Source organism: Cupressus sempervirens, chromosome 6 (assembly GCF_028749045.1).
Source record: "Cupressus sempervirens isolate cs-2001-9-10 chromosome 6, ASM2874904v1, whole genome shotgun sequence".
Taxonomy (NCBI): Eukaryota; Viridiplantae; Streptophyta; class Pinopsida; order Cupressales; family Cupressaceae; genus Cupressus; species Cupressus sempervirens.
The window spans coordinates 412,174,069-412,199,550 of NC_143123.1; the positions used below are offsets into that span (position 1 = coordinate 412,174,069).

The 25,482-nt window shown below is 36.5% G+C and overlaps 1 pseudogene; it reads left to right on the forward strand.

Moving 5' to 3' along the window:
- LOC149552810 (large ribosomal subunit protein uL30y-like) overlaps nt 1-25,482 on the forward strand; it is a 75,374-nt pseudogene that overhangs the window by 42,022 nt on the left and 7,870 nt on the right.

The window sequence follows — 25,482 nt, forward strand, 5'->3', positions numbered from 1 at the left end:
GGGAGAAAATTTTGAAGCAATAATAGATAACTATTTGGAAGAGTTCAAAATAAAGATGAGAAACAAGATAAAAATTCCCAAGTCTATAGTAGATAAGTATTAGGATGGAATATGTTTTATTATAGATACATATTTTATTTATGCACAAATGGTTTTTCTAATGGTAGCATGGCTAAGGCTAATGCCTTACGAAGTAAATATAGTCGAAGTAACTATAGCAATGAGTGCACTTTTGGCTGAAGAGATATATGGAGTTGTCAAGAAATTTGGCATGTATGAAATAGTAATTTTTGACCTAATTATTGAATCTGACACACCCAAAGTAGAGAAGAAATAGAAAAGGAAGAGCATCGAGGGTGGTAATAAAGATGAAGGAGAAGGGTTTGGACAACCTAAAGAGGCCATGAAAGGAAAAGGAAAGGCACTTGTTATTGCAAAGCCTAAGGCAACAAAGATGAGAAAGGTTATTTTAATTGAGCCTAAGGTAAAGGTTGAGTTGAAGAAGGATATGCAAGGGATGGTAACACCTTAGAAGTCAAAGCGACAGGTGATTATTACTAGGTCAAATATATCTTAGCCACATGCTGAGAAAATCAAAGGAAGTCCATCGAAGAAGAGAAAACCAACTGGAATACAAAACCAACTAACACAATAGAATATGATGAGAAAACTAGTCCTAGAACAAGAGGAGGAGGAAGATGATGAATAGATTGAGTCTGATGAACCTAGCAAACTTCAAATAGTGAAGAGACTCCCTCCAATGACTATAGATTAGGTATGTGAAAAGCTAAGAGAATCAATTTTTTTTATAGGATTGAAAGATATTAATTATGATTTGTTGAATAATGATGATCAATTTAAGCTTGAAGAATTTATGATTAACATGCTCATCAATTTTAGATGTACAACCTTGGAATTGGGAGATGTATTCCCAACAGGTTTGTACAAAAAAGTTGATGCAAAATGGAAGTGGGCATTGGCCAACAAGAAACAAATTATAGAGATAACATTGGCACAAGCTATGTAGGATTTGGAAAAGACTCGCATGTTTATAGCCCTTAAGGATTTTGTAAAGAATTTTATGCCAAGAGATAGGCCATATAAGATTTTGAAAAATAAAGCTCATGAAGTTGAGAAAGATAACATTTGGATATGGAAAAAGGAATTTGGATTGCTTACTTCAATTGTGGAAGTAAGGGAAGCCAGAGATGCAATAGAGTTTGAAGATGCCCTCAAGAAAGAAGTTGCCAAGATGATCGAGGAGATTCAACAACTAGTCCATCAGTGTGAAGAGAGAGAGATTTTCATAATTGAAGATAACATTGACACTCCTCCACCAAATCTGAATATACTAAATAAAGAGGATATTCAAAGGTTAATGTTAGATCTGAGGAAGCTTCGCACTCACCCAATTTTGTTACAAATTGTAGATTATCCAAAGCTTGAAAATAAGAAGACTGATGATATTGATGTGACATCAGTTACAGAGGATATTATTAGCATGAATGATAATGGTATTCCTTTGGGGGAGTATCCTAAGTATTGGTGAGCATGTGGAAGTATTGACATTTTGCAGTCATGGATATGTTTTCATTGATGTCAACATAGTAGTAAGTCTCTAAAGATTGGCAAAGTAGTAGATAGAGATCAAAGTCATATAGAAAGAGGTTTAATGTTCCAATGATGCACGAGTAAGGATATGTTCTACATTGTGTCTTGATGATAAGTTTAAATGCACGCAACATAAGTCAAAGTCATGTTGAAGTTATAAGTGTTTTATAGAGAGAAGCACACAAACAGAGCAACTGTTAAAAAGTTTTTGATGATTGCATTATATCTTCTAACAAAGATATAATCTAGAGATGCATAGTTAGATAGTGACATAAGATATTCTAATGGTGATGTTATCAAGTGTGCAAGCCCTAATATCACACATGTGAGAAGTTGTATAGACCATAAGCCAATAGTGTTATTATTATTATGAAATAATTAATTATCTTATTATAACTAATTGGGAAAGCCTCAAGGCTAACTCAAGGAATTATTTTGAAGATACAATATAAAGGAAATATGGTTTCCTTGTTTGTAATGCAAGTGTGATTCATATATTGAATGTGAAGTAGTCAAGGAAGTGTGAAAAGGAGCAAAGTTTTTGGTGAATGCGAGTAAGCGATCTGAGGGATTATTGGATGTGAGGGTTGTGATCTAGTAACAAGATCAAAAGGAGTAGAGGTTCAATTGATAGGATAGAGAAAGAGGAAGGAGTAGTATAGTACCATTCTATTATTCTGCAAAGAAAAATATTGAGATCATTTGGATAGTGGGTTCATTGATCTTACCCCTAAAGCTATTTGGATAGTGGGTCCATCTGCCTTCTACAACTCCTAATTGGGTTGGAACAACTCCTAACAGGGTTGGCACAACTCCTAATAAGGTTGGAATCTCCTTAGAAGGATTCAAAGTCTTCTAATAGGGACTGATATGTATTGAATATTGCTATAGACTCTTAATATGGTACATCCTCTAAAAAAGAATATTTATATTAGTACATCATCTTGTGGGTATCATCTCCACTAGGGTTTTCCCTTTGATCAAGGGTTTCCCTAGTTAACATATCTGGTGTTATTGTGCATGTGTATCTTATTGTGGTTTCTGATTATATTTCTCACATGGTTAAGTTTTAATAGGTTGATAATTGTGATAATAGTTAAATAATTGATTCAACCCCCCTCTTACTTACATTGGTCGACTATATATTCTAACAATTTGTATTAGAGCCTCAGGTCCTTGAACATAAAGCTTAACATATTTGGGAGATCAATGCAAAGTCATTTTAGAAAGGATAGTCCTAAGTTTGATGGAGTTAACTATAATAGCTGGAAAAAGAACATGAAGAGTCATCTATTGTGTATAGGTCTAGGATACTGGATTTTGACAAAAGATGGAAAAAAATTGGGGAAGAAGAAAATATTGAACAATGTAGTGAAACAGACAAAGATCTATTCATGTACAATATGAGTGTATATGAGCAATGTTAGTATGCTAATAGAAACAAATTTTAAATAAAGCTTCTACAAACTAAACAAAATTCATAAACTTCAAGATAGACTAAGATGAGCTCTCAATTGAGAATATGAACCATTAATGAGCTCTTTCAATGAGAAGCTATCTTGTTCAGTGGCTTTGTCTAAATAGATAGGATGTATGCTCAAGCTTATGATTCAAAAAGGGTTTCAAATGTAGTTGGAATTTGGGTGTGAGTGTATGATTTTGATGTAAAATGGCTTCTTAAAATGGCATTATGACTTTACTTCATGGATTGTGTTCTTTTGCAAAGGGGAAGGATCCAATTTATAGGCAAGAGGCTTGAGGGATTGAGGGAAAAGATGCAAGGATGGGGAAAAGCACATGGAGGGCTTAGATTGCATGAGAGGAGAGCACATGGATTGTGCTTCCTTATAGCCAATCAAGAAGTGACACATGTCATAGGGTGAGAGGATGGAGGAAAAGGGAAGTATGAGTCAACAAAGGAGGTTCAAGGGATAAAATTTTCATAAAGACCCTCATAATGGCTTGTAAGAGCAATGAAAGGGCTTGGAAGAGTCATTTATGGCCTAGTGGACTTTATAAAGTTTTATGGTTGGGATATTTTGAGGGAGATGAGAGAAATTTTGACTTGGGCTTGATTAGGAAGGTTTTAAGCTTGCTTAGGATTGTGCAAATGATTAGAGGATGGATTAGGATGGTTTAGGATTAGCTTAGAGATAGGCAAGTGGATGGCATTTAATGAGGGTGGGTGAAGGAAGAGATATTTGTTAACTTTGGCTTGGGTTAGTAAGTCTTAACCCATATTTAGGGAATGTGGCAAGGTTAGGATGGGATTAGGATTAGGTTTAAAGACATCTTCTAGAAGATTCTAAACTTTGGATGAGGATAAAGACTTTCTAGAATAGTCTAGAACTTCTTAGGATGAGGATGAAGACTTTCTAGAAGAGTCTAGAACTTCTTAGGATGAGGATAAATTAGATTTTTAAGAAATAAATAAAGTTTTATTTATTTCAAGGGTTTGGGTTGAGGAGATATTTAGTAAAACTTTTTTAATAAACATGAGGAATTATATTTAATCTTAATTAAATATTTTGAGTTGGGATTAGGGGTAGGAAATGATGGGATTAGCCTTTAATCAAAATTAAAGAAGGACTAGAAAATTTTGGAAGAGGTTAGTGGTCTTAAGGAAATTGGCCAAGTTTTGGGCAAAAAATAAATTATTTATTTATTTTGGGTTTTTTGGTCAATTTATTAATTAAATAATTAATAAATAAGGAAATAATGTTTAAATAAGATTTAAATATTTTTGGGAGGGATTCCTTAATTAAATATTTTTAATTAAGACAAAGGGATTTAATGGCATAAAAATAAATAAATAAATTAATTAATAAATGATGATGTCATCAGATTGTTTTTTAGAAAATAAAAATACTTTATTTTCTAAAGGATTTAGGTGTCTAAATTTTGTCCCTCTTTGATGTGATGCCGCAAGTGGCATGGCATCAAAGATAAGAAAATAAGATGCCCAAGGCTAGAGTAGAAGAGGAGAGAATGGACTGCGGGATGCCCCCTCAAGAAAGCAGTGGGGAGAGAAAGCGAGGCTCGATGGCTTCTTGAAAAGTACAAGAATCCAAGATGAGAAAGGAGACTCAGATTGGCTTAAGAGAAGAGATTTAGTTAGCTCAAACTCTCACTACGGGAGAATGATAAAGGGAGAATCAGAGGCACAAGAGGAAGCAAGCTTAAGATCTCAAGGATTGCAGAGGATGAAGGAGCGGAGTGCTATAAAAAGGAATCCAGGATAGGGAGATGGATGATGGGATGATAAAGCTGATGCAATAGGATTTCAAAGAGTCAGATTGGCGAAAGATGGGTTTCAGAGATCCCTAGGACTAGGATTGTGGAGCTCAAAAGATGAGGCTTGGTGGATTGATTGGATTGGTGGACCCCTAATGCTAAAAGTGCAGATTGATTCAAAGAGATACTGATTCATAAGTTGGGGTAGGAGAGACAGATGCTGGATATGGATGGGGGATAATGGAGATGAAGGGAAGTCATTGAAGCTTTTTGAGCAGGGGGATAATTCAAAGAAAAGTACCACCATGTAGTTGAGCACTAGATTTGCTATAGGACTATTGATTAATTTCCAAGGTTACCAAGAACATCAAGGCCTTTTCACCAACTATCCAGAGGACTGACAGACTGAATCAAAACAAACACGCAAGGATTGCCCCAGCATCACACATGAATCCCAGAGGAAGCAGCGTGGAACCAACACTAGGTAACCCACAAGCAGAAAAGAAAAACAAACAAAAGACCTGATCAAGACTTTACACTTAGATTGCCCCATTCGTAGTATACCATGATATGGAAGATCGTGGCAACCTTGAGGAGGGAACAAGGAGATTTCTTGGAAAAGATACTTCAAGACCCAAAAGAGAAGATTCCAAATCAAAAGAAAGAGAAAATCCAAAAGAGAACCATTTGCCAATGAGATGGGTAGGATGAGGTACTAACGGACCAAGATCAAACATGTGGAAAGCTATATCCTGCAAGGATCTATTGGAGAGAAGCTAAGCTAATGGATTTTGGATGAGTGAAGCATCTGGGAAGCTGAACTAAGAAGGATAACACTTTGGTGACAAGAGATCTAGCTAAAGGATGCATTGGAATAGCTAACCAAGGGTTGTGCGATGTGTGTAAGATGTTGATCAAGGAGGAACTGACACGAAAGCTGGATAGATATAATGGTACTAAGCTAAAGAGGATGTACAAGCTGACGGACCAAGATATGTTACAAATGTACAAGATTGTTCATGTTTTGGTTTTTGTGAGATGGAAATGTTCGTGAAGGGTGGGATGTCTACAATAGTTGATAGGCAGATAGGTAGATGGTTTGCGAAAAGCTTAAGGAAAATGGGATTCTTTGTGTGCATGTGATAGGATACAAGCTAGGATACAAGAATTGGCATATAATACAAGCTGGAATATGGTACAAGCTTTGGACAAGATTTGGATATACAAGCTATGATATAAGGGATGATACAAGATTTATAAGTTGGGGTACAAGATTTACAAGCTGAGGTACAAGATTTACAAGCTATACAGGAGGTATTTACAAGCTTCATTAGATTTTGGATATTTGGTTGGAACACCAAGGGAATAAGCAGGTATTTTATGGGATGGTGAGTGGATGGATGAGGGATAGGATAGTGATAGATAATGGATTAGTCTTAGTACACAAGGTGCCTGAATTACCAAGTTTTCACTAAGGTACCTATCTAAGGTGCTTGAATTGCCAAGTTTTCACCATTAGACGCTTATTTCTCTTTACTAATTTTTTTAAAATTTTTTTTTAAAAATTTATTTATATTTATTTTTGTATTTTCAAAAGCTAGGTATACCAAGGATCTTCAAGCATAGAACTTCTTGAGATGAATGATGTTAGTAGGATCATTCAAGAGTTCTCCTTTCGGTGTAGATAGCTGATAGGCTCCGGAGCCAAAGGAGGTAGTGACAACATAAGGACTAAGCCAGGTAGGTTCAAACTTGCCTTTCTTTTCTCGATCAACTTGGACTTTCATATTTTCTTTGAGGACCATGTCGCCCGGCTAAAAGTGTCATGGAACCACCTTATTGTTGAAATTCCTTTTGAGATGAGTTTGATAGACTATGAGATTATCATATGCTTGTTGTCACTTCTCATCTAAGAGATCTAGCTGGGTGAGCCGAGCTACTCTATATTCTTCATCTGATATTTTCCCTTGTAAAGATATGCGCAAGGAGGGAAGTTCAACCTCTATGGGTAGTACTACTTCAGCACCATAGATTAAGGAGTATGGAGTTGTGCCTATGGATGTATGGAAGGAAGTTCGATAGGCCCATATGACTGGATTTATTTGTAGGTGCCAATCATGGCCAGAATCATTGACAACTTTCTTTAGGATTTTGAGGAGGATTTTATTAGTTTCCTCTGCCTGGTCGTTACCTTGTGGGAAATATGGGCTAGAAAGGCGGTGATGGATGTAGAGGGAAGTGCATAATTCTTCCATGTTGAGATTTTCAAAGTTACCTCCATGGTCGATGAAGATGGTGGATGGGATGCAAAAGCGACAAACAATGTGGTACAAGATGAACTTGGAGACCTGAACACCTGTAGTTGAGACTAGGGGGACTGCTTCCACCCATTTAGTGAAATAGTTTGTAGCTGTTATTATCCATTTATGTCCATTAGATGAGAGAGGTGTGATAGTTCCAACTAGATCAAGGCCCCAACAAGCGAAAGGCCAAGGTGGTGCAATAAGCTGTAGATCTTGTGTTGGAGTGTGCACAAGATTTGCATGCTGCTGACATGGGAGACACTTTCTGAAAAAGTCACAAGAGTCTTCCTCAATGGTAGGCCAATAGTAGCCTACTCTAAGGATTTTTCACGTGAGGAAAATACCACTCGTGTGGGCACCACAAAGTTTGGAGTGTACTTCTTTTAACGCCATCACTGCCTCATTTTCATCTAAACATCGAGAGAGAGTATCATGATAACCCCAATGATATAGGGTATTGGCTATGATAACATAGCAGGATAATCTTTGGATGAGGTTTTGGCATTGGATACGTGTGAGGTGAGGGGAGATGATACCATCTTTAAGGTAAGCATGAATCTCATGGTACCAAGGGGATTGGGGACCAACCAAGATACAAACATTTGAGTCATCATTCACATAGGCAGGTGTGAGGAGTTGCTTGACTAAAAACTCATACTGTGTAACCGCTTGGGGAATTTCCAAGAGCAAGCCAATAGTAGCCATAGCATCTGCTGCTTTGTTCTGCATTTGAGGCACTTGTGTAAACTGAAGCTTTGTAAAATGTTGGGTTAGCTGATCAACTAGCTCTTTGTAGGGTAATAACTTTTCATCTTTAGTTTGATATTCATTTAGGGCTTGCTTGATGATGAGCTGAGAATCACCAAAGATTTGTAACTCAATGATGTTCCATTCTACAGCTATCTTTAATCCTGCTATGAGAGCCTCATATTCAGCTATATTGTTGGTGCTAGGGAACTGTAGCTTGAAAGCTTTTGGAATGTAATCTCCTTGAGGTGTGACCAACAATATTCTTGCCCCTGATCCATGAGATGTATATGAGCCATCAAAATAAAGTTTCCATGTGGGTTGTTCTTCAATTAGACAAATATGCTCATCTGAAAATTTTGTGATCAAAGGATATGTATCTACTAGAGGTGCATCAGCTAGGTGATCTGCTATAGCTTGCCCTTTGATTGCCTTTCTGTCCACATATTGGATGTCAAATTCGTTAAGGAGCATAACCCATTTGGCCAAATGGCCTGTAAGTGCTATTCTGGAGAGCATATACTTGAGAGGGTCGATCTTGGAGACTAGTTGGATGGTATGACTTAGCATGTAGTGGTGAAGCTTTTGAGTTGAGAAAACAACTGCCAAACAATCTTTTTCCATAGGCATGTAATTGAGTTCATAACCAACTAGGGTTCTACTAATGTAGTAGATGGCTCTTTCTCTACCGTAGTCATCGAGCTGTGCTAAAAGTGCCCCTAGAGCTGTAGGCACTGTTGATATGTACAAGATCAAGGGACGACCAAGAACTAGTGGAACCAAGATAGGGGGATTGATGAGATACTTCTTGAGTTGATCAAAGCTGCGTTGACATAAAGGATCCCACTTGAAGTTTTCATCCTTCTTTAGTAAATGTGCAAATGGTGTACACTTATCTGCAAGCTAGGAGATGAAGCATCGAATGGATTGAAGCTTTCCCTAAAGAGTGCAAAGCTGTCACAGTGTCTGGGGAAGAGGCATGTCTAAGATAGCCTTGACCTTCTTGGGGTCGATCTCTATACCTCATTTAGAAATTATAAAGCCTAGAAGCTTGGCAGATGTGACCCCAAAGACACATTTCTTTGGATTCAGCATAAGATGATATTTGGCTAACCTATCAAAGACTTTCTTCAGGTCAGCAAGATGATCCATGAAGGTGTGAGATTTAACCAAGATATGATTCACATAATCCTCCAAAATGCTATGGATAAGATCATGGAAAATGGCTGTCATAGCTCATTGATAGGTAGCCCCAACATTCTTTAGGCCAAAAGGCATCATGTTGTAGCAAAAGGTTCCCCAAGGGGTAGTGAATGCTATCTTATGCTGATCCTCTTCTACAATCTTGATTTGATTATACTCAAAAAATCCATCCATAAGGGATAGAATTTCATGTCCAGCTGTAAGGTCTACAATCATATCTATGTTGGGTAAGGGAAAATCATCTTTTGGACAAGCTTTGTTAAGATCTCTGGAATCAGTGCAGATTCTGATGTCATCGAAAGGCTTAGTGATGGGGACCATGTTGGAGATCCACTCTGAGTAGTTGATAGGTCAGATAACCTTAACAGCTAACATTCTTTCTAATTCAGCTTTGACCAGATATGCCACCTTGGGGTGCATTTTTCTAAGCTTTTGTCTAACGGGCTTGATCTTTGGATCGATTGCAAGATGATGCACTACAAGCTTTGGATCAAGTCCTGGCATGTCCTGATATGACCATGCAAATCGGCCAATGTTCTCTCTTAAGACCTCAAAGAGGAGGTCAGCTTGGTCATGTGATAGGGATGCAACAATGTGAAAAAAGTTTGGAGATCTCTGAAGAACCGATGTTGACTTCTCTAGTATCCTCAATTAGAATAGAAGACACCTCTGGTCGATTATCTTGAGGAGGTAATGTTAAATCCTCATGTTCTACTTGTGACTCTGGATTTTCTTGCTGAGGGGTCCTCTTCACTGCTTTAGCTAGTCCTGGATTCACCTTAGTTTCAATTTTGGGTGTATCAAAACTAGGTTGGAGATTTTCTCCAAAATACCCCTTGGAATCGAGCTTATAGATATAGGTAGAATCTGGCTTTGTTTTCTTGTGAGGAGTTTTGGCTCCCATGAATCTCAAAAGTGCTTCCTCTGATGTGAATTCATCAATGTGTATGATGCTTGCTTGGTCCCAATCTCTGAGTTGTGGATGGGTGAGTGGCAGGTCAATGAAATGGATGGATAGTTCTTGGAGAACAGAGTCTCCCAAGGAGATTTGGTCTAGGATATCATCATAGGCTCTCTTTTCAACTTCCTCAGGAATGTCTTTGATTTTGACAAGGTCATGGTGAATGTTCAAAAAATCGTGACCATTTGTATTGGTGCCCCCAGTTGTGGGAATGCCAAAGCCAAGACCTGACTTCGTTTCCCACTTATGTGCTTCGATGGGCACTGAATGCCTCTTTCCTCTAGTCCTAGACCACCACCTTGATAGTTCCATTTTTTAGTGATGAGCTTATGTTCTTGGGGATACTTCTAGTTGAAGTGATCAAGGCGTGCTTGATTTCTTGGAGGTGCATCCTTATGGAACCAATTTTTTATATCTAGAGTGAGCTCCCCATGAAGAGGGACTTTCGAGGATACAAAGGTTGTTGGGCCAAACTGTTTGGATCAAGGAGGTGGAATCTCCTTAGCTTTGTGATATGTCGATCGTCCATGGGCATGTGGTTCAAGTGGGAGTGCCCCGACAGCAAATGCATTTGACAGACTATACTCTCCACAACCTTTGTTATTGATCTTCACAGTAGATAGGGTGGAGGCGAGGATGGTTTCTGGGTCATTACAAGTGTGGGATGAGCTGGCGATGGCTATGCCGATATCAATTCTAGGGAAATGGTTTGCATATGAAGCTTTAACTGCATTGCAGTAAGCAAAGGGTTCTGGATCGGCATGGATGGTTACCTCAATGCCCTGATGCAAAAATTTGACGCACTGATGGTAAGTGGATGGAACGGTTTTCATGGCATGAATCCATGGGCGATCAAGGAGGATGTTAAATGGTAGATTTAGATCAATAACATGGTAAAGTGTTTCTTGGATGACTGGCTCAACCTTGATTGGCAGCAAAATAGTTCCTTCTATGGTTCTTTCCAAGTTGTCATAAGCTTTGAATGTGATAACCTCAATGATGATATCTGCCTTAGTATACCCAGCTTGTTTTATGAATTTAGGTTGCAAATATTCAAGGCTGATCCATTATCTATCATTACTCTTTTTACGGCAAAATTGGATACCATAATGGCTATGCGGAGCGAAAGGGTGTGATCTAGGTCGACCATGGGTATGTTGGTGGGTTTGAATGATAGGGCACATGAGGAGGATAGGTGTCCAACGAGATTACAAAAATCAGTAGCGTAGATATCTAAAGGGACACAAGATTCTATGAGAGCACTGTCAAGGATGTTTTTGTACACAAGACTAGTGCAGAGAAGGTCTAAAATGGAGATTTGGGCTGGCATGTTCCCAAGGTGTTCCAAGATATTGTACTAGCTTTTTGATGGAGCTGATGGTGCTGGTGAAACTTGTGGGCCTATGATGTTAAATCGTGCTCTTCGAGTGGTGACTACACACTCATTGTTTGGTCCTTGGATATTGATAACATTGACAGAAGGCTCTTTCTTGGATATACAACCTATGAGGCTACCATAATCTATATAGGATGAAGTGTGATCATTGTTCTTCCCATGCTGTTGGTTTGGCTGGTAGTTGTTGGTGTTGTTGCTATTGGTTTGGATAGGTGCTTTTCCAAGATTTTGGTTGTTGTGAGGGGGAAAAGCATTTTGATAGATCTGTAAGCTTGCATTGGGAGGGGTTTGGGCACCGACGGTGATTTCTTGCCGATCAATGAGGTCCTGCACATAATCTTTCAGTTTCATGCATCTGAGGGTGATGTGAGCTTTTACCCTATGAAATTTGTAGTACTCATTGTCTTTGTACCATGCAGCTTTGGATTGGCCTAGGTCAATTTGCTGGGTAGGAGGAAATTTGATGAGGTTTTCCTTAGTCAATTTCTCAAAAATGACATCCAATGGCTCACGAAGGGGTGTATAATTTCTAGGTGCAGGTTGGAACTTGGGCTTTGGTCCTGCAGCTACATTGATGGCATTAGCTTGATTGCTAGACCCTTGAAAGCTAGGTCTTGGATTGTGGCCTTGATAGCTTTGGTGATTCTGGTGTTGGTAGTTGATAGTTTGTTGATTGTTTGGTTGATAAGTTGGGTTGGACTGATTTTGGGAAGGACCAACAATATTCACATGTTTGGTGTCAGTGATGTTGTTTGTTGCAATGTGCTTGTTTTTGTTCCAATACCTAGACTTGCTATTGGAATGTGATTGATTTTGGTTGGCTTCCTTGTAAATCTTAACCACACCATCTTTAATGAGTCCTTGCTCAAGGATCATTCCTTTTTCTTTGATATCTTTGTAGGTCTGCAAACAGTTCATGGTCATGTGGTGAGCCAAGCTGGGATGGGCATTATCAATAAACATTTTCACCAAATGGTGTTCTGGAAAGGTGCAAGATATGCGGGTGGTAAGAGTTTTCCATCTTTACAGATATTCGAGAAGGCTTTCTCCACCTTTTTTCTTAGTGTAGACAAGATCAACTACTGAGAGCTCTATTTTAACAAGATGGGCATATTGGGCTACAAATGCCTTAGACAATTCAGCAAAGTTTTTAATTGTGCCATATGGGATTCTATAAAACCATTCAAGAGCTGGTCTAGCCAAGCTTTTGGGAAAAAGATGTAAGAGGAAGACGTCACTGTATGCCACTTCTTGGCAGTGCATGTAAACTTCTTTGATATGTGTGATAGGGTCTCCTTTTCCTCTGAATTTGTCAAACTTGGATATTTCAAACTGTTTGGAAAATGGTGTCATGGTAATGGCTCTGTCAAATGGGTAAGGACACACATTCTCAAACTTGAAGGTTTTTGGATCATTTCCCTCCTGGATGTTCTTCAAATCTATCTTCATGGCTTCCCATTCTAAATTAATGGGTGATGGCTGGGGTGCACCCAATGTAAGAGTGCCTTGAGGTAGGTATGTGCTAGATGGAGAATTGGAACATGGATGGCTTTGAGGTATGGGCTAGCAGGGATTGTACATGGCTTGAGAAATTGAATGGTTGATGATGGGTTGCTAAGGTGGAGGAGGCACATATTGTTGCATGTGTTGTGAGGCTTGCTGCTGATATGGGATTTGGGATAGGGATTGAGGGACATAGGCTGGCTATGGGATAAATGGATTGCTTTGTGGAGGTAAGGTATAAGATGGTTGTGAAGCTTGGAGAAAGGATCAGGGAGCTTATGGAACTTGACTTGGGATTTGAGGAGTTTGACCAATATATGTGGGTTGTGCCCCCATTTGGGAGGGTATCATGGCAAAGGAGGCCAAGTAATTGGTGGTTGGTGGTGGTGGATTTCCTCTTAGAAGTGGCATAGAAAAATAGTAAGTAATAGGAGGTAATGGATTAGTTGGTGGTGGAGGTGGTGGGAATTGAAAGCTTGGGAATGGAACTGATGGGGTTTGATAGCTTGGTGGCTGGATTTGAAATCTTGGTAGAGTGGTGGCAGGAGCTTGGGTCACTTGAGAGCTTGGTAGAACATTGGTAGTAGCTTTTAGGGTTTGATAGCTTTGTGGAGTGAGGGTAGTAGCTTGTGGATTTGTGGCTGATGGCACTAAGCTCCAAGGACCTAGTGGAAATGATGGGATTTTGTTTTGAGCTGAGGTAAACAAGTTGGGGGTGATGAAAGGTTGATTACTTGGCCCCATGGGTGGCATCCTGGTTGTATATTATTGAGGTTGGTCAAAGATGCTAGCACTAAATTGGGAGATGGGTGGATTTGGAAGGCTGGGTTGGAGAGTAGCAGCAGCAATAGTGAAGGGAGTGAATGATGAGGTGTTTTGGGTAAAGGGGGTTTGGGATGGAGTGGTATGGACCAATGGTGGAGTGGTGGTGGCTGGATTGGCTTGCGGAAGGGAGTTTTCAACTTGAGTGGAGGCTGGTATGTTTGGGTCTATTGGATCATAAGGATTGGCTTGAGACTATTCTTTTGGCACATATTGAGGATAATCTGAATCATAAGAGCCTATTGGGAGTGGTAGTTTTCCAAACAACGGGTGAGATGGATCTGATAAGGGAGGAGATCTTCCAAAGTCGAAGGCTCCTATATTGTCCCTTCGAAAGTTAGCCATGATTGTTTCTTTGTTCTTGTCTATAATGGTGTTCACCAATACTGCATTTCTCGGTTGGTTCATGAAAGCTTCAATGTCAGTAGGTGATGGTATAGTGTTCTCTGGGCTGAAGGATGGTTGAGTGCTCAATGGGAGTGATGTTGTTTGATCCAAATGATAGGGCTCCATTGTTTCCTTCTTCTTCTTGGCTAAGCAAGTGACGGGTGGCATGAAAACGTTCCTAGGGATGAGATGCAACAATGCTGATGGATGCAAAGGGGGAAGGCTTTTCTATGCAAATGATTTCCTGGGTTGAGGCAAAGCTATATGACAAACCTAAGGAGGATTGGGTTGGGGATTCTAACTTCAAAGATATGTCACCAAATCATGAAAGGTCTGCTTTCCTATGTGCACGCTTGGTGGTGATTGTGTCAACTTAAGGATAGACTAATGATCCTTTAGGAAAAATATGAGATTGACCACTTGTGGATCCCAACCTTTAGCTCAAGGTGATGAGGGATAACAAGTGACAAAGCTAGATTACCCTAGACAAAGCTCTGTCAAAGGGATAACCTTAGTGAGATTGGTGGATTTGCAAGATGGTAGGAATGGCAAACTTTCAAGTTTTTTCCTTTGAGCATTCAAGATTGAGATTTTGTGTGTTGTTTTAAGAACTTTGAGGTGATTTTTTTTAACTTTAGATCATTCAAGATTGTTTTGGACTCAAAAGTGAAAATGACTCTTTGGACTTTGGTTTTCATTCAATATTTTGTGTTCTAGTTTGTATGTTTTAAGCTCAAAAATTATATTTCTAGATTGTTTTGATGCATGAAAAACCTAAGAAACATTCAAGATTTTGCAACAAGACATTTGTTTGGAACAAATAACAAAGCTTTTAGGAAAATTTTCGCAACCATTTAGGACTCTTAATTTTCATGAGATTTTTAAAAGAACTTTAAAATATTTGCAAATGAGGTTCATTTTATCCTTGATTGATGCTTTGAATTTGATTTAGATTTTAGTGTGCACTTAGTGTTGATTTTGAACCTTTTGAAATGGAAACTTGAAGTTCTTTTTAAATTCCCAAAAATGAAGTGTTCCTAACTTTGCATGAACGCATCTAAAACCTTGATGTTGCAAGGATGCAAATGATTGGATTGGTTTAGTTTCACTTGTTAAAAGATTTAATTTTTTTTTGCAAATTTTTAGTTTTTAATGAATTTAAGTATGATTTGGGGGTTCATTTTAAGCACTAAAAAGAAGTGTGTGTGATTTTTCTTCTTAAAAAAAAATTGCCAAGATCTCCCACAAGAAGAAGAAGAAGAAGTAGATGGAATAAGAAGAATATAGACAAGAAGAGGAAGAAGAATTCCAAGTGCTTTGTCCACCTATAAGCTTGAAAAATCTGCAAACACTATGAGATAGACTATGAGTTCCTTTGTCTTCTTCATGCTCATGTGGACCTACAAAACCAATTTATACAGTCCTACCAATCACAAAAATAAGTAAAATTAGCCAAAATTAGCAAATGACATACAAAACTTGACTAAAAAAGCTAATGAAGATGACCCATGCGGGGTTCCATCAGGCATGCCAAAATGTATATGAGCAATGTTAGTATGCTAATAGAAACCAAATTTAAATAAAGCTTCTACAAACTAGACAAAATTTATAAACTTCAAGATAGACTAAGATGAGCTCTCAATTGAGAATATGAATCATTAATGGGCTCTCTCAATGAGAAGCTCTCTTGTTGAGTGGCTTTGTCTAAATAGATAGGATGTATGTTCAAGCTTATGCTTCAAAAAGGGCTTCAAATGGAGTTGGAATTTGGGTGTGAGTGTATGGTTTTGATGTAAAATGGCTTCTTAAAATGGCATTATGACTTTACTTCATGGATTGTATTCTTTTACAAAGGGGAAGGATCCAATTTATAGGCAAGAGCCTTGAGGGATTGAGGGCTAAGATGCAAGGATGGGGAAAAGCTCATGGAGGGCTCAGATTGCATGAGAGGAGAGCACATGGATTGTGCTTCCTTATAGCCAATCAGGAAGTGACACATGTCATAGGGTGAGAGGATGGAGGAAAGGGGAAGGATGAGTCAACAAAAGAGGCTCAAGGGATAAAATCTTCATAAAGACCCTCATAATGTCTTGTAAGAGCAATGAAAGGGATTGAAAGAGTCATTTATGGCCTAGTGGGCTTCATAAATTATTTATTTATTTTAGGTTTTTTTGGTCAATTTATTAATTAAATAATTAATAAATAAGGAAATAATGTTTAAATAAGATTTAAACATTTTTGGGAGGGATTCTTTAATTAAATATTTTTAATTAAGATAAAGGGATTTAATGGCATAAAAATTAATTAATTAATTAATTAATAAATGATGATGTCATCAGGAATTTTTTCAGAAAATAAAAATACTTTATTTTCTAATGGATTTAGGTGTCTACAATGAGAGCTAGAGAAAACTTATTGACAAATCTTGCTGAGAATGAATACAGTTAGGTAAAATCTTTGGCAAAATCCCATCTAAATTGGAAAGCATTAGAATCTACATTTGAAGGTGATACACATAAAAAGAATAAGATTATAGAACTGTATATGTTCATTTCAAGATGCTAACATGATGGAAGATGAATCTCTAAGAAGCTATGTTGGTAAGATATATGAGATTGTTGTAGGAATCAAATCATATGGTGGAACTAAGGAAGAAGATGAGGTCATGTAGAAGATCTTGAAAATTTTGAGAACACCATTCAAGCAAGTAGCATAGATGATTGAACTACTAATAACTTGTACTAAAAAGTTTTCCAAGGAAACTTTGCTTGGATGATTAAAGAAAAAAAAGCAAGTTTGAGATAGTCTAGAGAATTGACAAGAGTTGAAATAGCTTTTAGTGCCTTAAGTCTTTGACCAAGTTTTTTAAGTAGTGTGAGCAAACATGGAGATTTTTCTAGAAACAATAGAACAAGATCTGATGACGATAAGAAGATTGAAGAAGGTATATCCCTTCTTTTTTAGAAGAGAACCATATGGTAAGAATATCTTTAAATGCTGGATTTGTAATGAATTTGGTCATGATGCATCTAAATGCGCTAAAAGAGATAAAAGTTATAAGGGAAGGTTAAAGTTTGGAAGACCTATAAATTATTTGTATGCAAATGAAGATGAGGAACCTGATGAAAAGGTTTTGAGTGAAAGTGATGATGAGCTAGAATTTGTAGTGATTAAAGAAGATGATCTTGACAAAGAAATTAGAGAAGAAAAAGCTCTAGTTTCCCAAGTTGAAAAGAAATTATATTGGATAATATATAGTTGATGTTCACATCACATGACTAGTGATATGAACAAGTTTGTTAAATTCAGGAATCATGATGAAGGTATTGTTAGAATTGGTAACAATGCAACCTTTCACATTACAAGGATATGATCTATTACTCTTGATGGAAAGACTAATACTGATGATGTTTACTTTGTTGTTGGATTGAAGCATAACTTGTTGAGTGTTGGACAGTTGGTGGATAAAGGTTACCAGCTGCAATTCACAGAAAAGAATTGCATTATTAAAGATAAATATGGTAAGTTGATTGGAATAGGAACAAGGTCCAAAGGTAATGTATTTTAGTTTAATCCCACTCAGATGAAATGTTTGGTTATAAAAGTGGATAACAATTGGTTATGGCATATGAGGTTTTTTCATATAAACTTTGATAACATTGTGAAGATTAGCAGCACATTTATAGTTAGAGATCTGCCTAAGATAATAAAGCATACTAATATTATTTGCAAATAATTTATCTTGGCTAAGAAGAAGAAGGTATCATTCCCCAAAAAGAAATTGACTACTACAAAGAAGCTAGAGATTGTTCACACATATTTATGTGGCCCTACCAGGACAATAGAATTCTATGGAGAAAGGTATTTTATGATTTTTGTTGATGATTTCACTAGAATGATGTGGGTAGCATTTCTAAAAGAGAAATCTAAAGAATTTGAGAAGTTTAAGATATTTAAGAATAGATTTGATAATGAATCTAGTGTTAAGATAAAATAGAGGAGGAGAGTTTACCTCTAGAGAGTTTAACATGTTTTGTGAAGAGAATGGAATCAAGAGATAGTTGTCTTCACCCAAGACCCCTGAGTAGAATGAGATTGCAAAAAGAATAAATAGATCAATATCATAGGAAAGAATAGAAATGATGTTTGAGAATGATGCATCCAAGACATTTTGGAGAGAAGCAATCAATATAATAGTGTACACTATGAACAAGGTACAAATAAAAAAATGTATGGATAAGACCCCTTATGAATTATGGTTTGGTCATTCACCCTCAGTACGTATTTTAGAATCTTTGGAAGAAAATGTTACATAAAGAGAGATGATGATATTGGTAACTTTTATTCAAGAAGTGATGAAGGTATGTTTCTTGGTTATTCATTGAAAAGTATAGCTTATAGATGTTTTAATCATAGAACCAAGACAATAGTTGAATGCATAAATGTAAAAGTTGATGAAAAGTATGGAATTAAGGAAAAGATGATAGATTACAATTTTGATGAAGAAGAAGATAATATCGGAATTGTTAGACATAATGTAGAAGTTTCCTTTGAGACTAAAAATGATCTACACAATAATGTGCAAATTATTGAGCAAAGAGGGGAAAGATTTGAACCAATAGAAGATGTAAGAGTTATGTTAGAAACTCTTACCTCTGATAGGAATCTAACAAAGAATCACCCTCCAAAGTAGATAATTGAGAAAAAAGATAAAGGAGTGATGACAAGGAAAAAATTTAATGCAGAGATATGTTTGATTTCTCAAGTAGAACCTAAGAGTATAAATGAAGCATGTAAAATGATCATTTGATTTAAGCAATGAAGGAAGAATTAGATTAGATTATGAAGAATGAAAGATGGGAATTAGTTCCAAGACCTAAAGACAAGAATGTTATTGGAACCAAATGGGTATTCAAAAACAAGATGAATGAATAAGGTGAAGTTGTAAGAAATAAGGCCAAACTTGTGTGCAAAGGATATTCACAACAAGAAGGAATAGATTATGAGTAGGCATATGCCGTTGTAGCTAGAACAAAAGTAGTGAGAATGTTCTTGTCTTATGTAAAAAATAAGAAATTCAAAGTGTATTAGATGAATGTTAAATTAGCCTTCCTAAATGGAGAAATTGAAGAAGAGGTACACATTGAGTAGCCTGAAGGTTTCCCTCTAATAGAAGAAAATGATATGGTATGCAGATTGAAGATAGCTCTATATGGTCTAAAGCAAGAACCTAGAACCTAGTATGCAAGGTTGGACAAATATTTGGCAAAACTTGGATTTGCTAAAGGCATGACATATAGTAACTTGTATTTGAAGGAAATAGAGAATGGTTTGTGAATAATAGTAATACTTTTTGATGACATAATATATGAAGGCAATGATGAAGCAAGTAATAAGTTTGCTAAAGAAATGAAGAATGAGTTTGAAATGAGTATGATAGGAAAAATGAAGTTTTTCCCAAGTTTGTAGATTGTACAAAATAGTGGTGGCATTTTTAATTCACAAGCAAAGTATTTGAAGGACTTTTTAAAGGGATTTAGCTTGGAAAGTTGTAAGCATGTTGGTACATCAATGATAGCTGGTCACAATTTATCTAGCAAAGATGAGACAACTATAGTTGAGAAGAAGAAGTAAAGATCCATGATTGGAGGTTTGCAATATCTAACTCACAATAGACCTAATGTAGAAAATGCAGTTGATATTGTAGCTAGATTTAAAGCTAATCCTAAGGAGTATCATTATGCAATAGTAAAGAGGATATTTAGATATTTGAAGGGAACATCTGATTATGGAATATGGTATGATAGATCAAGCGATTTCACTCTATGTTCTTATATTGATGCAAGTTGGGAAGGCAATATGGATGACAAAAATAACACTAGTGGTGGAGCATTCTTTCTTGGAGGAAGATTGGTTTCTTGGCTGAGCAAGAAACAAGATTTCATTTTGTAGACTACAACTAAGGCAGAGTATGTAGCAACAACAAATAATTGTAATCAAGCTATGTGGATGAAGAAAATTCTCACTACTATATTTTGGCCCAAATTATGATGACAGACAGTCACAATTAGATATCTACCTATCGCCCAATCCATAGAATCCTGAATTAGCTCCTGTTGAATGGGTGTCAGACTTTTTTTGTTCCAAATTACGATGGCAAGGGCAGGCATCAGCTGTAATTATGATAGATAAAACTGTGGTAACATGGAAGAAGGAAGGGGCAAGAGTTCATGTTGATGATGTCACAATTGGGATATTATGCCATCGTAATTACTACATCTTAAGCTTCTAGTCTGTCATCACAATTGTGACATCCATGCAATATTTGTGATGTGGAAGTTGTTGGTGCTTTTACACTATTAAGAAAAAAATTCTTAATACTAAGATAAAAAAGATCACAACAACCTAAGGATTAGCTAATTCCCATAAATAGTTATGTGTGCTTCAGATATGGACCCAACTTCAACAAAATCATAAATATTTTCTACTCTTTAGGCTTTGCAAAACCAAGGCAAGTGCACCTAAGGGATGAAAGATTTACAACATGACACTACATACATATTTCACTCATTCCATGACATTATATAACAATATACATCCCTTATAGTAGATTGAACATAATTCTTCTTAGATTTATAGGTAACTTTGGGCAATAGCACCCAACTAAAACTTGGAAATTATGTGTAAACAAATGCTAACCAGATTTGATATTCTTTAAACATTAAATTAAAATTGATTTTGAAATTAATGTTGATGATTATTCATGGTTTCTTCATATGTAGACTAAACTAATTGATTAGTGCCTTATCTATTTAGATTCAGAATCTATCCAATTTATGGACCTAATTGACTGCATTACAATCAATATTATCAACAATTCTCATGGAACTCATTCTTACACACATCCTCAATAATACAATGGAGATCCTATCATATTCATTGAAGCATTTACCTAATTCATTGAATTAAAAACAATATTGAAAATGATATACAACTTAGCATAATTGCACTCAATTGAACAAGCCTTGCTCATACAATTTTAAAATAACTAGGTAATGAAAAGGAGACAAGATTCAGGAAGAAAAGATATGGGGACAGCTCATCTTTATATTAATTTCCTTTGTAAATTGTATAAAAATTGTGATAGAACTCAAAATGACTCAAGATAAGACATCAAGATCCTATGACATCAATTTATTCTCAGATACTTGTAGAGAAAATACATCACAAAGTTTGCATCAAGACTGGACCAAATAAAAATTAGTAAAACCTAAAATTATGTAATGACTCAAAACTTTTCTCTAGCCTTGGAATCTCACTTATATAGTATGAGATGCAATAAGCTCCAAGCATAGAGGAACTGATAGCTATCCTTAAGACCGAAAAATAACTACAGTGTTACCATCATAAAAGACAAAATTTTGTGCAACAAGAAAAACTTTACATCATAACATTCTTTTGTGGGACCACTTTCTATTACACCCTTTGTTGTATTTCTTTGTGTGCAAAAATTTGATGATTGGCCTTATTACTATTGTAGCTCCTTGGAGGTTGTAGCCAATGGGACTGATTGTGATATATCAGGATTTTCTTGTTGTAGGCTAACTTCCACTCGAGGCTCTACATGTATATCATCATGAACCGATAAGACAATAGTTATATCTAATTTCTCTTTTGCCAAGTCACCAGTTTGGGTTTCTATGCTTGCAATTGCAGTTGGTTGCTCATCTTTATCCTCTTCTTTTCTTTCTGATGTGTCAATAATTTGTAGTTCATCTTGTTCCATATCTTCATCATCAATTTTAGCATGTTCTAACTACATTGCATCAACAAATTTTTTCATCCACTTGTCAAAAAGTGTGTCATCTAGCTAATTAAATTGTAAAATATCATGTTGTTTATTTATAACATATTCTGCCACTTTGTCAATTTCAACAAAATCTTTCCTTAACGAATCAAAGAATAATTGAACTTATACAATTGCTTTAGTAGTAGCTACCCAACATGCATTTCGTTTTTCATTTATGACTCTATTCATCCTTAAATAGAATAAGTCATTCAATTCTTGGGCCCATTCCTCTTTATTTTTTAATTTATCCTTTTTGTTTATGGCATGTGGGAAAATTCTAAAAGTAACACTCTTATATTTGTCCAAATAGCTAATGATCCTCCTTTATAACTCATTCTTTTATCATCAAATTCTGAGAGATCATTGGCAACATCATAAATCTTTTCTATATGTTCATATGATAAACTGATGACAGAAAAACATAAAAGAGTAACCTCTTCACTCCTCTTGCTCCACTTATTGACAATTGGCTTCAAGGATTCATCATTTTCCTTTATCTCATCTCATATATTTATTGTCTTTATTAATTTCTCATAAAATGAGGGCTAATCAATTTTATTAACCAAATACATAAGAGCTTTCCTTAGCTTATCCTCATATTGTACATCCAATTCCACATGCAATGCCCATAGTTTACTCTTTTCTTCTTCAAAATCTTTTGCAATATAATACTATGGCCTTTGTGATGTATCTAGAATCTCAATGAGAGGAGTGGATTTAAAAAGCTCCATTGGTGGGCAAGGATAAGTAATTCTTGGCCTAGTGAATTGCCCCATCAATTTATTCTCTAGTTCAATCCTCTTTTGAACTTCTTTATTTTATGAAGCCAAAAATTTCTCATATTTGTCTTGTAATTCCAACCTTTCCCTTTCATCTCTTTGAGTTGTGGCTAAGGTAAAGTTGGTTGATCCAATACCCAGATGTTTAGCTTCTACACTAGTAGTTTCTTCAACTCTTTTCACAATTAGGCTGCCTATCAAGCTAATATCATCAAGCTAGGAAGAGCCAATCCTAGATCCTTTTTTCATTGACCAAATGACCAATGCAGCATGGTCCTCAGCAAATTTAGCACCTTTCATTTCTTTATTCCCCTTTTCCTCTACACTCATTTTATCTATAACAAAATTAAAAACCATACCATCTGCAATATCCTAATTGGGTAGCAATAATACCCTAGATGCTTTTATCATTTGTCTCCCTTCTTTAGGGGTCAAGCTCTTGAATTCCTACATCATCTCTTCTTTAACTTGGTTTTGCACATTTGCCTCTTCCATCTCTGGATGCTCTATATTCAATTTTCTACATCTTTCCTCAAACATTTTGATGTTTTTTCTCCAAGCAAATTGGTAAAAAGGCTCTGGATTTGATAAAATCATCATCAACGATGAATTCATGGCAAGCTTGTTCCATCACAGGGTCCAACTCCCTTCTTCTATAATCTACCACAGTTAACTCAAGGCTTGGCACTGGAGGTTCTTGAGGATTTCCCTCTTCTAATTCTACTTGAGTAATGAACACTCCTCCTTGGGATCCCACCTGCTCTCTAGTGAGATTTTCATCTCCTATTTGTAATGGGGATTGAGGGGGTGAATATTCCTCCATTTGAAGTGTTTGTTCCTTTGCTATTTTTGGCCTCTTGGGCAAGGGCTCATCGGGTCTTTCCTCAAGAACAACACTGGTTGATCCCATTATCTATTTTCCTTTATCTATAGTGGCCCTTTTATTTTGGATCACACTATAGCTAGGTCTCTTTTGAACAATCAATTTCCCTAATCCTACTATAGGAGTAAAAGATAATCTCCTCATGACCTCTTTGTCTTTTTTTGGAAAAGAATTGATAAAGAATAGTTTCTTTTCATTCATGACCTCCATAATTTTAAGAAAAGTGGTCATTAGTTTATTTAACATGTCTGCCTCTATTTTTGCATAAGCTAGCTAGAGGCTTGTAATTATTATAAAAACAATGAATGAATTCCAAAAATCTAGAATAAACTCTTCATTTTTCTTTCTTGATCTCTTGCTCTTCCAAAGAGAGCTCATTTCTTATTATATCATCAGTAAAGTAGGGTTCATGATTTTTTGAACCAACTTTAGCCCTTCATCTGAACACATTAGAAAAACCTTCAGTGTCACAAAAATGGGGATGAGACATAGCCATCTTGTATTGGTACAAGAATTTATGCAAGAATAACCAACCACCCTTTGTGATTATGAAATGGTGGGCCACAGTACAAGTGGGGAAAATTGAGCCTTTGTTTCTTCTAGCCAATTGTGTTTCCTCTAATCCCCCTATCTACTACAACATCTCAGTTATCCCTACCTTCAAAGGCACCTAGTAGGGTAGTACATGGGGAGTCCCTTGGAAACCATAAACCCTAAAAACTATTGAAATAGGGTATGGTATGATATTTTCCCAATTGTGGGACACTTCCAAATTAGAAGGATTATCTATGGGTTTGATAAAATCCACTAGTTCCTTGGGGACTTTGGAATTGTCCCTTAACAAGAGGTTTCTCAATCTAGAGGCAAAATACCTATCAAACCTAACAAAACTAGCCTCCTATGCATCCTAGGTAATGTCTGCACTCCACAACTGGATTAGAAGAGCCTCTTCTTCATATTTTTGGTTCAGGACCATCTCCTTTTCAAAATATGTAACCACTTTAAATAAGAACATCTGCATTAATAGTGAATAATGGCCAAAAGTCTTTTCCACCTTGCTCTTTGCAATTCCAAGTAATCCTATGTGGATCTTTTCTTCTATATAAGATGCAAAATAAAAAATGATATCCACCCCAAAAGAAAAAAATCTAAGTCATCATATACATAATTTTATTGGCATGAACGTTTGTACATCCTCACCAAAAACCCTACACAGAGTCATATATATTTCTATAGCCCTAGAAGTGAAAAATTTCTTTTTAAAGGGCCCTTTTGTAGATGCTGTAACCACTGGAAAAATTCCAATTGAACCCAAGTGTGCCCTCAATGTGCCCTGCCTGATCTTATCCCTCTTAGAAAAGTATTCTTTCTCTTGTCTTGGTAGGTCAATGGTTACATGATAATCTAAAAATGGTTCTAAACCAAAAAATTCTCAAATTTCTTCAGCATTTATTCTTACTAGGCATTCCCCATCTATTCTTCTCATTATCCTAGCTGTTGGGTCACAATTTTGGGGCAATGGCCATGAGTAGGTCAGAATCCATAAAAACACCAAGGACCACTAATTTTCCCAAATCAAAATTTCAAATGTTTCCATGGGGAGAAAATGAGTTTCTTTCTGAAAACCACTTTTTAAAAAGATGGTGCCTTGTTTTAGTAGTAGTAGCATCCTTAATCCAATTCCCTCTATCATATAGACCATGCACAATCATGAGCCTAAGGTTCGCAAAAAATAATTTTTTCATTTGGGCGGACCCATTCATAGACTCAGGCAATAGTTCAATAAATTCATCATGTATATTTC